At 41.8% G+C, this 19,313-nt stretch overlaps 1 long non-coding RNA gene across 1 annotated transcript in view; it reads left to right on the top strand.

The window, feature by feature from the left end:
* The window catches only part of LOC107183907, a 30,191-nt gene extending 12,449 nt beyond the window's left edge, over positions 1-17,742 (top strand). Inside the window, exons 2-3 of the long non-coding RNA XR_001514729.1 lie at positions 1,243-1,244; positions 17,732-17,742. This is a non-coding gene — a long non-coding RNA (uncharacterized LOC107183907). The remainder of the gene's footprint in view (positions 1-1,242; positions 1,245-17,731) is intronic.
* The last annotated feature ends 1,571 nt before the right edge of the window (positions 17,743-19,313 follow it).

Genomic DNA, 19,313 nt, shown 5'->3' with positions numbered 1-19,313 from the left:
ATTTCGGTTGGTTGTCATTTCCAGGCCTTTAATAAATAACATGTTGAGTAGGAAAGGTTTTGCAAAGATCAAAATAAAATACTGATGATCATAAGACCAACAACAACAACAATACTCTACCCACCATTTAATGTATTCTCACTGTGTGGCAGGCACTTGGTATATATTAGCTCATTTAATTTTCTCAGTGGACTTTACAAATCGGGAAACTGTGACTCCGCGAGGTTAAACCGCTTGACTGATGTCACACAAACGTTAAGTGACAGCAGTGGGATCTGAACTGGGTCTGGTGAGAGCCATGCTGTTATAACGTCACCTCCAACAACGATCACCTTCGGGGAACTGGGTTTTTATTTAGACTCTCCAACCCTTACTGATCAGGAAACTGAGGCAGGGTAGTTTTAGTAAATCCTCCAAATAATAAAGAGAGTCTGAGTCAACACCAGAACACAAGAGCACAAACGCCCTTTCTCTCTGACAGCACGTTCACCACAAACAACACTTGGCCCTCACCCCTGCAAAGATTTCCCCGCACCAAATCAAAATGGTGCGAGGTTGCGGCTGGTGGTATTTTCCCCCCTTTTGTGTTCTGCGCGCTGACTGACATCTGCTATCATGCTAAGCAGGTGTTCCTGTGTAAACGAACGTGCCCTGTTTGTGTTTCGCCATCCTCGCTGCTGCGCACCCAAATGAGCAGCGTGATTAAGAATCCTGTAAATTTTTGAAAGGAAACGGATGGCTACCCTACTAGAACATAATTACACCGTTCCAACATCCGCAGCTCACTGCCGCAGCAGAGTTGGAGAACAGCAGAAATTAATAATATATAATAGCATCATTCTCGTAATTTATAAATGAAATAAAGTGGAGAGGAGATTCTGCTGATACGCATTTTCTCTTTAATTCTCAAAGACAAAGTATAGATTAGAATTTTAGTGGGGTGAAACCTGGCCAGCAGTCTCCCACTAGTTGGCCTGATTCATGATAGGAGTGTTTTTGCTTAGGGAAAAGAGCTAATATCTTTTATTAGGCCAGGGGAAAAATGAATGCACAAGGCCCTCTAAAGGCAAGGCGAGATAAAGGGGGCCTGAGGAACATCGCTGTGGGTTGTGTGCCCACTGCGTTTTGAAAAGATAGTATTACTTTAAGACCTCAATGTGGGTTGCATTTTTGCTTTTATTATAATAGCGCACCACCATAGGTCAACCCCTCTGCGAAAAGGCGAGACCCGATCCGTTAAAGATGTGGTCCGACCTACACTTTATGGGAAAGAGCATTTGTGTGAGTTCTAGGCTTGGCTGCACAATGCACGCGTAGGAACGATGCTACACCGGCACATTTGTTAATAGGGTACGTGGCGCGTTATGTGTTTTTTAACCACACAAAAAAGTATTTGTGTCTCTTAAAAAACATTATTTTGAGCACCCTGAAGGTGCCAACAAGGCTCTTATTACAAATTATCGTTAGGTAAGGGAGTTGATTCTTGTAATCGCGCTTTTCAGCCATGTTGGAGAAATAATAGAACTTCCCAAAGAGGCAAATGAAAGTAGCTAGTCCATTTCTCTATGAGATGGGGTTTTAAATGAAAATTTAAAATACTTTTCTGTTTTAACTTGCCATATGTAAATTGCAGACAAATGAACAATGGACACAATCTGTTTTTTCAAGGGCTTGTGCCCTCTGAGCCTAGTGCCCATCACAAACACACACACACACACACACACACACACACACAGAGAGAGAGAGAGGCAATTACCCTTAAGAAAAATGTTTACATTATTTAAATATTGTTATCTAAGCAACTTTTCCCTGCTAAATTCCAAATGATGACAATACATCCAAAAAAGTCAACATGGACTTTTTGCTTTAATTAACCTTAGAGAACATGAAAATACTATTTGCCTTTCTGGAGAAGCATGTCCATTTAAGATGCTTATTCATTTAAGCAGTATTTATATAAAGGCCCCCTTGAGGATTACTCTATGTATTTTGATTTGGTCCAGAGAAAATAAATTCATTTAATAGATTTATTTCATTAACAGGTATTTATTTAAGTGGGTTCCACTGTATTTAAATCTCCAAACAGTTTCCATTATGTCCTTGCTTACTTGCTTCATGTTGACTAATTTTAATAAGCCTAAGGTGCCTAGGGTCTTATTGAGTGTTCAGTTTGATCAATATGGTTAAATTAAAATTGTGCAAAATATAAGCAAATGTACTCTAACAACACAGTGAAAAATGTGCTCTGCACTGAGCATTGATTGGTATGCTGCAGACACGGGTGTGCTGTGGTGGGCAAGCCTCTAAACTACCTAGAAACAGCAGTTCTCCTCCCAACCTCCTCTCCACCCACACCCACCCACGTCATCTCCCACCCATCCATCCAAGCAAGGGTGCAGGCCCGCCCCCTGAAGTAGAGGAGGAAGGAGATCCATGTCAAGTGTTTTGTTTTTTGCTTTAATGGGAAGCAGAAGGTAAGACTCAGGGAAATCCTATATAAAAGGAAAACAGCTAAGATCTTATAAAAGTTAAGCTCTATCATCCAAAATGCTTTAGGCTACATCAACTGATGAATGAGGAGCCTAGTTCTTTCTTTTCTTTTCTTTTTTAATTGATTTAAGAGAGAGGAAGGAAGAGAGAAAGAAAAATATCGGTGTGAGAGAGAAACATCGATCGGTTGCCTCACACACACACACCCTGACCTGGGATTGACCCGCAACCTGGGTATGTGCCCTGACTGGGAATCAAACCCACCAGCTCTTGGTGAACCATACGATGCTCCAAACAACTGAACTATGCTGGCCAGGGCCTAGTTCTTTTTTTAACAGAATAAGTTTTTTATTTAATTGTAATTCTTAAATCTTAATATTTTGGTAGCTTGTATCCTTTCTCAAACTTCTTGTTTGTTAAGTTTGACTGGGCAAATTACCAGGGGGAAAAACACACCAAAACCAAAAACACTAATTTCTAAAGTATACCAACTATCAGCCTTCCATTAGTATTGCATTTGAAAACCTAATATAACTTAATAGCATTCTAACGAAGTCATTGCTTTCTATGTAATTGTAAAGTTAAAAAGATAACTAAGTTCATTTTAATGGGTTCCTTTTAACATGAAAAAGTTTGTATTATTCCTAAATTGATATCTTAAACTTCCTCGTGTTTCCTTCTCTTTATTTCCCTTTCTTGCCCGCTTTTGAGATCCAAGAGGAATATTAAGTATGTTTAATATTCAGCGTCTATCTTTTTAAGCTCTTCAGATATCTGCCCCAGTTACTTACCAATCATGATTACATGTCATACAAAATTGCTCCTCATACGTGTTTGGCTGTTAAGGTAGTTTCTTTTTCCTACCTGTTAAGAGACCTTATCCCTGTCTTTAATTTTCTTGCTAAGTGATAGCCGCCACTTCATATTAACCCTTCCTACATGTCCAAAATCTAAGTTCGCATGAGCAGAAGTTGATGTTATCAAAAGTAAATCAGAAGTTAAAAAGCATTAAAAATGCATGTCTTGAAAACACTTGTTGTATTTAGGGAAGTGTGTTCTGTTGAGATGAAAATCATTCTCTAGTTTAAACTGACCATGTTGGTTTATGGGCATAATGAGAATTTGAAGTTTCCTTTTAAGTTGAATCCAGGGCTTGAGCTTCCTAACCTTCAATGGTACAGTCACAAACTAGCCTACAAAATAGTGTTTGAGTCTTAAAATCATCAGAAATAAGTCGACTAACACAAGTTCAGAAGAACTGACTTTATTGTTGTGGCAGGGCCAAGAAAAATACTTACGTTTCTGTTTAGTTTTGTGCATGCTGATCTTGATTTTTCTCAGCGTTGTGCATGTTTTGAGTTTTTAATATCAAAGGTATTGCTCTTTGTAAACAAGTGTAAGTTTACCAAGGCAGCTTCGCTTACACCCTTCCCTTGTAATCAGATGTGAAAATTACACCCTCCCTTTTGGATACATGATAATTACACATTTCAACATGCAAAGAATTGTCTCTGTTGCAGTTGTTGGGATGAAAAAGCCGAGACACTCAGTAAAACATATTATTATATTAAAGATCATTTCCATAATTGTTTTCGGGATTTGCAGTCAGACCATGATCCAGGTAGTCTTATTTTTTTAAAGGTACACACATGGAAATAAGGAGCAGATAAAATCAATGGCAAGTCCCCCTGGACTGGACATTCTTCTATTTTAAAAAAATGAAATTGAGAAAAACACATATTCTTTCTTTCAAAAACTATGTTAGTACGTTGGCATTTTCTTTTTCTATGCTTATTGAAATACCCATTTTTAATGTAGACCCCCCCAAAAATAAATAAATAATCTACATTTTTATGCACAATGGGAAAGGGTTAGTAAGAGGTGAGGTGTACGTACAATACAAGGATTCTCTCAGGGAAAGGTGTTTCTTGTTTTTAATTGCTGTGTTTGTGTTGTTGTTCTTTTCCAAGTGTCCTTTTGAGCCAACTACACAAGTTTTGTAAACTCATGTGAGGTACCTCACACGTCACAGTCAGATTTCTAGATTCATCTGAGGCGCCACTTACAGTGTAAGATAAAATATATGTCATTGCGGGAATAAGACAATTAAAGGCTAAAAATCTCAGAGGCTTTGAAAAATAACACTGACTCAAAAATATTGTTCTTGTTTGCCGGGGTTAAATTACTGATTCCTTTTACTTTTGTACGCTAAGGAGAAAAGGAATAGCAGGGAGGAAGCAGTGTCAATTGATTTTATGGTTCCTTGAAACAGTTTATATCATAAAGGAATATCCCAACTGATTAGTTCCCTAAGTATTTAAATTATTTTCCTTTCATCCGAATACTGGCATAGGTAAGTGAGAATACATATTCATAGAGTCCAAATATATTTTTTAAAGCCTAGCAGATTTTCTAGTTCTGAAAGTGTCCCAACTCAATTTTCAAAAATTTGATAATATAAATTATCACTTATCTGTACATCTTTTCTATTTTAAAATCATTGCATCATCTGACATTGATATTTAATATTTCAAAATATTTTCCCTAGAGAGCTTTCATATATTTTTAGAACTTTGGAAGGAAACGGAGAATTTAGCTATTCTCACCCTAGGCCTTCCTTGTTGGGTAGAAATTAAAACAGAGCTTCGCAGGGCCAGGGTTTGAACCCCAGACTCCAAACCAGGGACAGGATGCTGTCCTGAATGTTTCTTCTTTTGTTGTTGTTGTTGATCGTTTTCTCCCATCATCCATTGTGAGATGATGTCTTATTTTTAGGCTGAGTGATTCCCTCCCTACTCTGCAGCGTCAGGTTACAGTTGTTGTGACGGCCAAGAGTGAAATGGCTAGAATGAGAAAATTTGGTGTGCTTACGTGCTGAGTTATTGGACGATGGAGCCACATGTCCTGAACAAGTCTCTTTGGTTTCCTACTTCTGTGTCTTTTAGAAAGATTGGTCAGTCGTTTTTTTTTTTTAGGTGAGGTGCTTTTATAATTCCTGTACAGGCTGGGCAGAAGGCTCAGAAATGTGTCACCTGGTACTGACATCAGCCTGCATTCTGGGGTTCCCACCCCAGGCCCACTCCAGAGGTGCGCCTGTGTGGGCACGGCAGAGAGGTGGTGGGAAGGAAGAGTCCGTGGTTTGGCTCAGTGGATAGAGCATTGGCCTGTGGATGGAGGAGTACCGGATTCGATTCCGATCCCCGGTGGAGGGTGTGCAGGAGGCAGCCAATCAATGATTCTCTCTCATCATTGATGTTTCTATCTCTCTCTTCCTCTCTGAAATCTATCTATCTATCTATCTATCTTCTATCTATCTATCTATATATATATATATATTTTAAGAGTCCATGGGAGCGTCTGTGGAGGACAGGGGAGTTGCCAGGAAGGAATGAAAGGACCTATGCTCCCGGCCCCCTGGTCAACATTTACCTCCCCCACATTTAGCTCCACAGGCAGTAGCAGCAGCAACCTGGAAGGATTTGGGGCAGGAGAAGTACAGCAGGAGCCATTCCTGGTCAAGCCCTGTGTCTTCTCCTAGTTTCCATCCCAGCAAACCAGTTGATCCGTGGCACCTTGGGATCCCACCCTGGTGTAACGAGGAGAGTGCGGGATATGGTTCAGGAAACTTGGACCTGGGGCCCTCCCAGCCCTGCCGTCCAGTCTCAGCGTGGCCCTGGCACCCCCTTAACCTCCCTGGGCCTCCTGGCCTTAGCTGTAAAGCGTAGGGATTGGACAGAGGTTGCAACTGGTATTTGACAGATGTGTTTGATTTGGCTCACAGTGTATTTTAAACACATTCAAACTCATTGCCAATCTTTAAAAATTGAGCAGTTTCCCTCAGAAATCTAGATTGCCAGGTCCCCCGGAGAACTCAGACGATCTGACGCCTCTGGCCACCTGCCGATGGAAGGACCACGGGGGAACCACTCTGGGGCCCAGTTAGAAGGACCAGGCGCCTCCCCTGCTCAGAGTGTAGATGTTGAGTGTGTGACCCTGCTCCTCTCCACAGCTCCTTCCCACCTGAACTTCTGTAATTCCAAGTCGATTCGCGTCACTGAATGAGATATGCTGAATCCTTAGGTTTCAACACACACTGCAGAATGATAAAATATAAGCATCACATAAGGTTGGAAATATTTTAGGGCAAATAAATCAGCCCTGTTTGGAACAAGCGCACACTTTGAAATCTGGTGGTGGGAGGCAGGTGTGTCTTAGGAAAGGTTGACTTTAAGGAAGTCACAGGAAAGGTCTGGCCTCACACTATTGTCTACCCAGCCAACTATGTGAGTATTTCATAAATTATCCCCAAATTAACTCTTTAAAACCCAAAGCAAATAAAGTAGGCCCCTTCAGGTAACAGCATTTTTTCACATTTACTAGTAAACAAACGTCTCCAGTCTTCTATTTGAATATTGGGTTCATGAATTTTTTTCTGATCATATGATTGCAAGTGAATTATGTTGGCCTAGGAGCTATTTGATCTTCTTTAAAATTAAAAAAAAATTCCATTGAAAGTCATGCTTTTATAAACCCCTTTTCCAGATATGTTCTGTTTAAACACAAAGAATAACATTTGTAATTAATGGGGATTGAGTGTTTAATATTGTACAAAGTGCTTTGACAGAAATATCTTATTTGATCTTCACAACAATTCTAGGATGTAAACAGAGAGGTATTAAGCAAGGAGTCTGAGATTCAGAAAAATTGGATAACTATTAAAAAATTGGCCTACTTGCTTAATATGTGAAAGATCCAGGATTCAAACTTACAGCTTCTGGTTTGACATCAATGCTTTCCTTGGTATAGTTATGTTTCCAGGGTCATAGGAGGTAGACAAATAGATAGACATCTGCCTAAACAATGATTTTTTTTTCTCATAATTGAGCAGATCTCAATGTTTTCTAAGTTGAATGAAGAATCTTTTTTGATAGCTATTCTTAAGTGAATGCTGAATTTTTTACCAGGGGGAGCTAACACACGTATAAAAACAATTCATGGATAGCGTGGGGAATAAGTTAAGATGGAAGTTTTACAATGAATTAATGATATACTAGTAGATGGAGAAGGGGCAAAAGAGTCATAAACAAGGCAGGCAAATGTGTATGGAAAAATAAGATTAGAGGAGAGTTTAATTATAAAGTAACAAAGTAAAAAACCATTTAAAAAGAGATTATAGAGAGATGAGAATAAATATAAGGAGAAAAGATAAGAATACTGATAGTAATTTAAGAAGTGAAATCCTTTAGGACAGAGGTAGGAGAGAAGTGGGAAATACTAGAGAGGGAGAACAATTAGGAAGTGTGGAGGGAAACCTCTAGGCAAGACATCTGAGCAGACTTGAGGAGAAGGGAAGGTGGTAAAGATGGAAACACAGAAAGAAATGTTTTCAGGAATTCAGAAGCTGAAAGTAAAATAAATTTTAATCACTAAACTCTGTGAAGACAGGAGCAACAACTTTGGATTACAAGCAAGGCAATTAACATGGTTAGAAGGAAAGAATAGACATTAGTAAGTGCTGGAAACAACCTGAATGTTCTCTGATGGGAGAATGGATAAGGAAGAGGTGGTGTGTGTGTTTGTGTGTGTGTGTGTGTGTATTTAATTTGTTTGCAGCTCTCAGTAATATGCACACACACACACACACACACACACACACAAACATATACAGTGGAGTATTACACAGCCATAAAAAGAAGGAAACCTTGTGATTTGGGACACCAGGAGTAACCCGGTGGGTATCATGCTAAGTGAAATAAGTCAGAGAAAGACAAATACCATATGGTTTCACTTAGATGTGGAAATCCCCCCAAATAAAACAAATAAACAAAACAAAACAGAACTCATAGATACAGAGAATAGGTTGGCGGTTGTCAGAGGGGAAAAGGGTTGGGCAAAATAGGTGAAGGCGTTAGCTGAATGGTCTCAAATGATAACTAGAGTGATTGTGGTGACCGATTTGTAGTGTGTACAAAGACTGAGTTACTAGGTTGTACACCTGAAACTCATATAATGTTATATGTGAATTTTACCTCAATAAAAAAATGAAAGAAATTAGTAAATGAAATCTTTGGGTTTTTAAGAGGCAGAAAGAGAAATGATATTGAAGGGAAAGAAGGCATGTGTGGAAAGTAGAATGAGGTGAGAACCAGAGATGGTGGAGGAGGTAAAGGAAATGAGTCAGGAAAGACATGACTTGGACCACCATAAACTGCAGTGATGTAGGAAAGGAAGGCATTCATAAAGGAACGAGAGAGAGAGAGAGAGAGAGAGAGAGAGAGAGAGAGAGACTTCATGCTGTGTCAGGAGGGGACTGAGCCCCAAGCTGACAGAGGAAGAGGCAAAGCTCTAAAACAAACAAACAAACAAACAACACAGTGAACAGTGAGAAGGTGGAAAATGGGAAGAAGAAAAAACAGTGAATCAAAGTTATGAGCTAAGAGCATTGAACGTAGGAGTGAGGCATACAAGAATGAGCAATTTTTGACTTTTTCAAGTTTTCCAAAAGGTGAGGTAACCCTGATGGTTCTCTCTCTCTCTCTCTCTCTCTCTCTCTCTCTCTCTCTGAAGGATCCGAGCACTGCAGGGAGTGTAAGAATGGGGCTAGGGGTCATAGTCATTTTTTGAAACTGTTTCTTCCAACAAATTCATAATTCATATAAAGTGAGAATTATGTCCAAACATTTATGGCAAAACATAACTCTAGAGAGTAATTTACATTGCTTATACAGACGGTCTTTTCAGTTTTTAGCTTGATTTACGGGTTTTTCATATCAAAGGTTTTTTATAGACTGTATTTTAGAAATAAAATTGTGCCGATCCCTCCACAGTTCTTTACCGTGGTTACTATATATTCATTTTTCTGGATTAGGATACTTTCTTGCTCTGAATGGTCTAAACGTGTACTCTGTGGGGCTCTAGAATTTAGAAGCTTCCTCTCCCCCAACTATTTCTAGTCTCCCTCCTTAACTGAGTTAATATAAAGCCATTGGCAATATAATTTCTGTGTTGCTGTAAAAACAGGGTTAAAAGTCATAACAGGCATAGGAAAAAGAAGGAAATCAGTATTATGTCCTTCCAGTCACACCCTGGACCATGTGCTTGAGCCACGTGCTCATGATATGGCGCCTCTCAAGAGTACATAGGCTGTGTGAGCAGGGACAGCGGAGGGAAGGGCCCTGCAGAGGATTGGTGTATCAGAGGGTGGGTAAACAGTCCCTCTGCTGTAAATGCAAAAAAATCATCTCCTGAGAACCTGCAGCAATTCTCTTCAACACTAAATGTGATCTCATCTCTTTTTCCTTTCCTCTTCCTTCTCTTCTTTCCTCGGTTTCCTTCTATAATCCCTGAACCCCTTCTAAGATCTTCACTTCAAAGATGTAAGTGCCTGAAAAGAAAAACAAAATCAATGTGTGTTGCAAGTCAAACAAGTTATCCTATATTTGTTAGAAACCAGATTGAAATCAGATACAAAATTCTCAAAAGTAGCTGTGTGCCTGAAAAACTTCTTTTGTCCTAGACAGGATATGAATGGATACATCTTTCCTATCCTAAGAAGGAATGCTTATATGCAACCACCTGTAGAAAAGGAAAGCAATGCCATGGGGATGACAGTATTTATCTCAGAGGGAGGGGGAAGTAGTCAAATGGCTCTCGGATTATTTACTTCGCTTGCTCTCTTTTTTGTTTTTTAAACTGAGCAGTTAAGTTCAGAATTGTGGACAGAATGGGGTGGGGGGTGGAGGGCGGGGCAGAGACAACTTTCAAGAACAGTTATTGTCTTTAAACAGTCTCTAATGCTAAGCCACTCATCTTTTTTCTGCCTTGCTTCCTAGAATTGAGAAAAGCTCTTCCTTAACTTGGGTTGCTATGCAGAGATGTGAGATTTTCATGGGCTCTGAATGCTTTTCTGTCTAGTGGGGACTATCGGGAGCTCTGCTAATGTGCATATTGATGTGGCCTGTAGCTTCAGAGATGATGAAAGGGCCTGTGACTTATTTCCACAGCAACAAAGCTGAGAGACATTTGAAAGCAGCCAGAGAGTTTACCTGGGGACTTCCCCCAGGTGACAGGGCTGGAGACCCATGGAATGGAGAAGTGGGGGTGGTCTGCTTTCCTGAAAAGTTTTTATGCGGAGCCACAATCCCATTCCCAGCAGCAACCAAAAGTTAAACACTGTTGTTTCCATTTGCACTCACTGAGTCAGATGTGCCCAAAATATGGAAACAACATTATTAAGTTCCTTCAGAGAGTATTTTATTTGTTGTTTACTAGGCTGGGCTGATGTGATCTGATTTGTGCTTTGCGGGGTCACAACAAGCTACTAGCAGGACAATTTGCTGAATCAAGAGGATGATTGTGTCTGGTGCCAGTCGGTCGCAATTAGGACCAGGATCAGGGAGGCCCAGGGCTTGTGCATCGTCTTGGGCTGGCTGCATAGAAATCAGCTCACCTGAAACTAATTGTCACAACAGAGACCTTATGCAAATGAGCCCTGGGGTTAGCGTGGGAAAAGAAAAACTGTCGCAAAGATAGGTGACCTGCTGAGCAGGGGTCTGTTGCTGGGGAAATCTTTGTTCCATGAGTTTAAAAAATGTTTTCATTGTTCAAAATAAAATTTTTAAAAAAAGCTTACCCACTCAGCGAGAGCGTGGCAAACACACTCATCTAAAAATCCAATAAAGCAGAAGGCTGCGTTGGAGCATGCAATAAATTGGGAGTCTTTATACTTTATAAGGGCTACAGCAGGAAAATAATTTTCCTTTGCAAGGGCCTTAAAGTTGAGGTGCTGAGGACTGCAGAGGGGCCTACCTTGCAAATTCACTGGGAAGGTCAGGCCCAGGGCTAGGCTGGGAGGACTCCACCGCCTTTTCTACCTGCATTTCCAGGGCAGGAATCCACATAGGCCTGAAGGACGCCTGTAAGCTAGACAAGAAAGGCCTGCTTCCTAATTGAACTTTACTTTTATCTCAGGTAGAAAAGAGGGGCCAAGAGAGCTCCCTGCCCCATGGCAAAGGAATGCAAGAAACAATGGAAGTTTCTGGAACTGTGGTTTCTGAAAGGGTCACAAAATTAAATAAAATGCAAATACTGTGACGTTCCAGGACAGATGATGCAGCCCACGTGAGAAGTGTAGACATTTTGCAAGATAAAAGTAAAAGTTATTTTAAAATTATTATTTACTTCCCCTTTTCAACCCCTCGACAAAAAATAAGTTATAAATCGAAAATGTCACAATTCAACTTTAGAATAGCAGTCCTTCGAAATAATCTTCAAAATGTTCAACTTTAGAAAACTAGATGAAGAAAAGCTGTTTGTGGTAATAATCATCATTTTGACATGCTATTGTAACAAAGTTGCCTTTGGGTGCTTAATTGATTTTCAGCTTTTCAATCTTGTTTCCCTAAAAAGTATGGGTTAACATATTGACACCGCTCAGCGTTGCACGGAACATTTGCCAGTGACATATTAAATAATGTATATTTACCCAACAGTATAAATTTGATAACCAGGAAGTGAAATGGGGTATTCCAAGTTTTTGTGAGAACAGAGATATTTTTATGTCTAGTGATTCCAAAAGAAGACTCATTTGAATAAAAAAAATTTTAGGTGAGAGAAAAAGGAAGTTGCATTGCATTAACTTTAAATGCAAATGTTTTTTATTATTTGGCAAATTACGTGGTCAAGGAAAGTAAGTGCTTGAATTGTATTTCCTAAGGGTTGGATTGAAATTTAGACTTTGATAAATAAGCAACCTCAGGAGCTACCTTGGTAGCCATCACAAAGAAAGTTAGGCTTAAAAGAAACGTGATTTAATCACAACTTAAAAAAAAGAAAAAGAAAAAGAAAGAAAATCCTCTTTTGTCCCTGCCCCACTGTCTGAAATAATTTCCACAGATAGGAGACGTTTCTCAGTGGGTACGAAGTGCTCAGCTTTCACTCATCAAACTTTAATCGGAACTGCATTTTAGTTTTTGAATAAAGAACACTTAAAAAATTTAGATGCAAATGATTTTGCATTATTCATGATCTGAGTGTCCTTGTAGATTTAAACACTTCTGAGGCCACCTTGATTCAAGTAATTACCTAGGCCCTCACTGCTCCGTCATGAATAAGGTATTTTTGTACAAGGGAAGCATGCACCCGACGCGCTTTTAAAGTGGCTTTACACTGAACTTGGGTATTGCTCCTTGTGCATGAGTGAGCCGAACACGCGTCGCAATCTGCCTCAGGTGGGAAACTCTGGCTGGGCATCCATGGGTGACGGAATGAAACCCGAGCGGCTCTCCCTTTGTCTCTCCTTAAGACTCTCAGAGTGGTTCTCCTGGCTGATGAGCAGGAGCTGCGTTAGAATCTAAGTGAGCAGGAGGTGCTGGGGAGACAGCCAAAGGGGAAAGTGGCCGTGACTCTGCCGAACTCCTCCCCCATCAGAGCTCATGTCCGTGTCCACTTGTCAGGCCGCCTCCTCTCCCTGCGCACAGGCTTCTGCATGAGGTAAGAAGTCTGTGATGTTTGCGTGACTCTGTGCATCTGTCTCCCCATCTGTCAGCCTAGACGCCTGGGCTGTTAGGGCTGGGGTCTACCTCCACCACCACGGCATTCTGCACAAAACGGAACGGGCTCCCAACTCCGAGGCAGCCACCGAAGAGTGGGGATGAGAGTGACCACACGGCTCAGACCTATAAGTTCACCCACGCGCACAAAGGGGAAGGTTTGTAAGAGTTAACTGTAATCGGCTGAAGCTTGGAGCTGGCGTTGGTTACAAAATGCCCAAGCCTTTCCTTCCCAACTCCGTGGCTTTGAAGAATTATAGGAATTTTATGATGTGCTATTGGAGTTATACTGGCAGAGATTACAGAAAAGGGGTTAAAGTTGGTTTATGGTAGAAAAAAATTATGCAGAAACCAATAAAAATAAACACACTCAAGTAGACTAAACTTGCTGGGCTTTTAGTTTTAGTTTAACAAAGGAAGTTTAGATGAAAGTAAATGTTGCAGCTTTTAGAAAATTAGTTGACACTCCTACTTGATCATCTTTACTACACAGCGGTATAATTAATATTTAAACATTCTAATAATGCAGCTTGCTTTGCATGCACTTTTCAGCCTCACAACAGTATATTTTATCTGGAATCGTGCTAGCATTTTCTTGGGTGCTGACCGTTTTCGTAGAGTCAAATTTAAAATCAAGTAGGGCCTTTGCTCTTCTGGCCAGTAAAACATCCATCGGAGGGTGAACAGGTTTCATACATCTACCAGACAGTTTATTATTAAGACCAATATTTACCCGAGATAGTAGATAATATATAAATTCTGTTTCATTGCCCCGGTGAACATTTTCAAGTGATTAGAGTAGATAAAGTTTAAAAGTTGCCTTTGGCTATTGTCCACTTACCTCTGACTGTCCAAAACAGGAGAATTTTGATTATGGAAAAGGCTATGTAAAATGAGTAGGCAATATGTGAAATACTGAGCCCGCTGGTGTCTGCCCATTCACCCAGACATCCAACAAGCATTGTGAAAAGGGTTTGTTTTCCTTTGATGAAATCATTTTGGGAGCATCGCCTGAGTTGTGGCCGCTGACTACCCAAGCACGCTGTGAAACAATACGACTAGTAAACTATAGAGAAGTCGGCTCGTGGAGAGAAGACTGGGCTAGTTTATTTTCATATGAGAAGTGTCTTCCTGTTCCCGGCGCGGGCTGCAGGTGGGAGGGAAACGTTGTTTCAGGTGCTCCCCTCAGCGCGGTGCCTTTGAAGAAGGCGAGGTGCCCGGTGTTCTTGATCTTCCTCTCGTGTGAATGGTGGGAAAGAGCGTTCTCCCTCCCGCCAGACCTCCAGCGGCCTTTCATAGAAATAGCACTTGCATGCACCTATGTGCTGCTCAGACTTCATAAGTGAATAGGTGTGCTGAGCTGCGAGTCTGTTTTGAGAGTCAGCCCACGGGAACCCCCGGAGGCCCACTTCGGGATAGGTACTGCCCTGTGGGAATCCTGACAGTGAGTGGAGCAGGGAGCCGCCACAGGCCCACAGCCACACCACCCCTGGGCCATCTCGTTGCACTTCATTCCGAGAAGCCTCCCGAGCTGTGGTTTGCGCAGATCACATGGCACAGAGGAGAACTGCAAAATCAGGCAAGTTTGCTTTGGAGAGATGAAAGATGAACAATATAAAACGTAGTCAATATGCGATATTACTGCAGAGAAGCAATATGGAAACGAAGTTCCACGTTGTAAGAACCGCGGGGATCTCGGATAGTAGCTGCCAAGGGATGGTTTGCACGGGCTGATGTCAGAGAAAGCCGTTTCCCAGGCTCGTGGACATGATCGCTTTTATTTCTGGTACTCAGACATCGGAGCAGCAGTTTGGTGTCTACGCCTTTTACTGGGTTTGTTGTGAGAAAAGGGAGTTCAATGAACTCGGCTGAGCAATAACCAACAACACACGGACTGTGTGAAACCTGCTGCTGAGGTGGTAACGTAGAGATAAGTTGAACCCAACTGCAGTCACATGCATGGGTTTGACAGATAGGTAAGTCCAGCAGTGGACAAAATTAAAAGCATTTTTCATATGCTAATCTCCACCTGCACAGGAATCTTTTTGGTGTTTTTTTTTTTTTTTTAAAGAAGGCAGCCTACTGGCCGAGTAAATTCAAGAGCTGTCTATCACCAGAACATTATTTCTAGGAATTGTGATGACACACACACCAAATGAGCCTATACTTTTAGGAGAAAAGTCTTCCATAGAATCCTACTTCTATAGGGTGTCATGGCAGCCATGGGCCAGCTGTTTGTGGAAAGAAAAAAAATGACCCAATACTTTTATACCTTTTAGACTAAAATAACAATTCCCTCCAGATGTAATTGGTTCAAAATGGTATCGGAGGAATTACATGTTTAGTTGCAAATGGAGGGCAGAGTGAAAACAACGGTCTGCCTCGCCTCTCCGGTGGTAGGTCTCTGAGAACTTCTTGGTGAGTGTGAGGGACAGCCGGGATGTCAGTCAGAACCTGCAGATGAACCCACAGCAGTGAAATCTGAGAAGGTTTATAACAAGGAGGTAACAGTTGCAGGCCTCTGTGAGAATGTATAAACTCCAACTTCATGCTGGGATAGAACAGGGCAGGACACTGGAGGGAGAGGGTGAGAGAAACCTTGCTCTGATTACGACAGAGCCCCTCCCATACTTGTTTAAATGCCGCTGGGCCCTTAGTGGAGGCTCATCCTTTCTCTAGGTTTTACATTGTTGAACCAAAAGCTTTGGGAGTTTCCTTTAATGTTGATAAATATTCAAATGTGTGCATAATTTCGACACTTCAGTTTTGAATGATAGAAAATTTCCCATGCTTGTTGGGTTTCCTTTCAAGCAAGAGAGTAATTCTTGTAATAAATAAGAAAGCTGCATTTCCTTTCCCCAATATTGCCAAGGTAACAAACCCTTACCTTAATGTATAAATGCAAAATTCACTAACTTGTAGCAAGGAGAACCGAAGTAATCCGAGAGAAATCTTGAATAGCAAATGGTGACTCAAAAAAAAGAAAGAAAGAAAAAGGATAGCTATGGTTGTCTAATGGCAGGTGCCACCTTTTTCTAACAGAGTCCTGGGGCTCAGGGAACTTACAGTTAAAGCGCCTATAACTGGGTTAGAATCCTTAGTACATGGTCCTCTTTTAGGCCCTAGGAATTAAATTCTGATCAATGATGACAACAGTGGTGTCATTTACAGCCACACTCTTCTTTCCTGGGAGGTAACAAAGAAAGTTTCTGACAGGCTAGTTTTCATGGGGAAGAGGAAATTCAAATAATCATGGACTTCAGCACTAGATGCCATGCTTTGGTCGTGTTATTTTTTTAAATGGGACTACAAGCCCGGTGCCATGTGACCAGGCTGTGAACATGAAGGAGAAGAGTTCGTATCATTAACATTCTTCGATTGGAGAGCACATTAGGAGGTAGATAAGAGAGCGGCACAGGCAGCCCACCTCCTGGCCAGGGGAGGACAGTGCCTGGAATGTCTGCAATGTGTTTCTATTTTGGTCACACCTATGTGTGGCCACCCATCTGGTCTGAATCAATCAGTCTCATCCCAGGGCTCTGCTTCTGCCCCAGCTGAAATAATACCCGCCGTTCCCAGGGCTCTTCCTGAAGGAGGGTCACTGTTCACACGGCTGCATGTTTGTAAATATCGGTGAACCTAGGAGGAGGCACTGGAGGGAATTTTTTTTTTTTAGCCTCGATATTTTATGGATAAGCCCTACTCTCCTAGAAATAGTACTTGGGAAAACTGGCTGAGTCAGTAGAGAAATATTTGACCCCAGAAAATGAAAGGACAATGATATACCACTTTGTATTCCTACATCCTGTTATTTGTTTGTTTGTTTGTTTTGTTTTGTTTTAAATGCAACGTTCTTTGCCTGAGTTGAAATGGTGAATGTTTGTGCCGTTCTTCCTAGAACAGATAGAGCCAGGGTACGAGGTGTTGTCCACGACGTAGCCTGAAGTATTGTCTTGGGCCCTTTCACTCGGCTCCACACTAGGAGAAATAACCTGCAGCTCCCCTCCGCCTCTGTACCTGGCTTTGCCTCTGCTTCTCGCTCATTTTCCTGGCATTCCTCCTGTGCACATTGGGCTCCAGCCATCCAGCACCCATGCCTCCCCCATCAGCCCCCTACACACCTGACAGCCTCTCTCCTGAGCGCAGCTCCTGGACCCCTGACCTCTATGAGAAAGGTCGAGGTCTCCACCAGTGAAACCAGCCATGCTTTAGGCCCACAAAGCCCTCTTCCCACAAGAGATCTCAAAACTCCCTGACATTAGCGTTGGCCACTTAAACAGCATGGCCAGAGCTACTCATCTTCCCTATCGGCCCGCTTTCCTCCGCAGTGGGAAACACCGCCCTATCATGGACCTCCCAACCGGGAACCCCAGAGTTATTTCCGTCTCACCACTGTCTTTCTCCCTCCCCACATCCAGTCTGTTACCAACCGTTGCCACTTTTTTTCTTGGCCAACATTTCCTGAATCCACCCTCTTCCTTTTCATGCTCATAGTTGTGGTCAGAGTTTAGGCTTTGGCCTTGGCCCACTGGGAATGCGCGGCCTTCTTGCCGCTCTCCGTCCACAGGAGTGGATGAGCCCAGCTTAACACCACAGATGAACTCCCTTTTATTCTCTGCGTCGTTAACCAGCCCATCATTTTCCCGGGGCTCCACGAAGGCTGCCGACTGCTCCCCAGACTGGGTTCCAAGGCTCCCTTCCTATGTCCGACCTCTTCACCTAACGATCTCCTCGTCGTTCCAGTACTTTGTCTCTCCTGTCAAGGCCAGCCCACCCGTTCATTATTCACTCCTTCTCTCAGGGTCTCAGGAACTCTCCTGAGCCAAACAAACTCGGGATACGTACCCCTACATGGCAGGCCCTGGCTCTTGGTATCTCATTAGTCCTTCCTTCCTTTCCTTAACTTCGTTCTGATATAGCATGATGTTGAGCGCATGCCCGGGTCCAGAACTCCTAGTTCTATCACTTGCTACCTGTGACATTGCGCAAGTTACCTAACACCCCCGAGCCTCAGTTTCCTCATCTATAAAATGGATTGTTATGACCAAGAAGGAGAGAGTTTGTGTGAAACACGACTAGCACAGAGTAAGCACCATTTAAATGGTTGTGTTGTTGTTATCGTATCTCCAAGGACAACTACCCCATCACACTCCTGCCAGTCGCCCTGACATTGTGTACTGTTTTATCTGTGGGTGTAAATTTTGATGGCAGCACCACTGAGTTTCTTAAATCTGATTTCAAGAGAAGGTTAGAAATCAAGGACGTGGCTGGTGTCAAACCAGGTAATGATGAGGACATACGTGATGCTTCTGGAGGAGGAAGCGGTGGGGGGTGAAGAAAACAGGACCAGGTTCTCCTTTGGGTTAACACTCTTTACTTACACAACTAGGTCTCCAGGAAACATGGTACTCCCTCTCAAATTAGTTTATTTTCCATTACACGGGAGCATGTTATGCAGAAGAAAATATATTGTGCAGTGTGCATGAGATTTATTTCTCAGAAAACAGAGAAATGGTAAGAATTTTAAGTGTTCTACATACTTATTTAGATCTCACATCAGGAGATAAAACAAATGAAAACTCTGACTTGTTAATAATTTACATTTTAGTGGAAAATTTGTACATGCTGTTAAGATACCTCTAAGACCCAACACAGAAAATGCAAATAACTTACATCCACTGTGCACTGAAGACAGGATTTGTCTGAGAGAAAAAAAAAACATCATTAATTTTTTTTAAAAATGTGTTCCAGGGAATATTGACAATATTTTCAGGGCTATACTTATACTTATAATTTCAGACGACCCTTGTGAAGTCTTCACGGAGGTGACCTCTCCATTCATCAGGTGTTTCTGACATGAAAATCCACGGTCCCCCTCACCACCTAGGAGGTAGCACACAAATAGGGGATTTCTTTTCAGCAAGTCACACCATCACTTTTCTCCACCAGCTTATGCAAAAGTTTCACGGGGGAGGGAAAAGCCCAAACAGAGAGAGAGAGAAGAGAGAGAGAGAGAGAGAGGAGTTAGGAGTGTGCATGACAATAACTACCTCTGTCCCTTTGGTTTTTGTTCTTTTCATGTCATGGAACTTTTTAGCTGCGCTGCCTGGGTAACTGCTCCGGAAGGTTGGACTATCTGTTGTTGAAGGAGGTTTGTGATTGAGGGCCTTCTGACACAACCTTTTGTTGCATTGAGGTGTTTGATCCTCTTTCCCCTTCTTCTAACACCAATCCCATCCCTTTAAAAAATGGATAACCAGCACTTCTTTTACT

The sequence above is a fragment of the Myotis davidii genome, unplaced genomic scaffold (genome assembly GCF_000327345.1).
Source record: "Myotis davidii unplaced genomic scaffold, ASM32734v1 scaffold560, whole genome shotgun sequence".
In the NCBI taxonomy this organism is placed as follows: domain Eukaryota; kingdom Metazoa; phylum Chordata; class Mammalia; order Chiroptera; family Vespertilionidae; genus Myotis; species Myotis davidii.
Note: the sequence above shows the minus strand (reverse complement) of the source record. Positions and strands in the feature narration are given on the sequence as shown.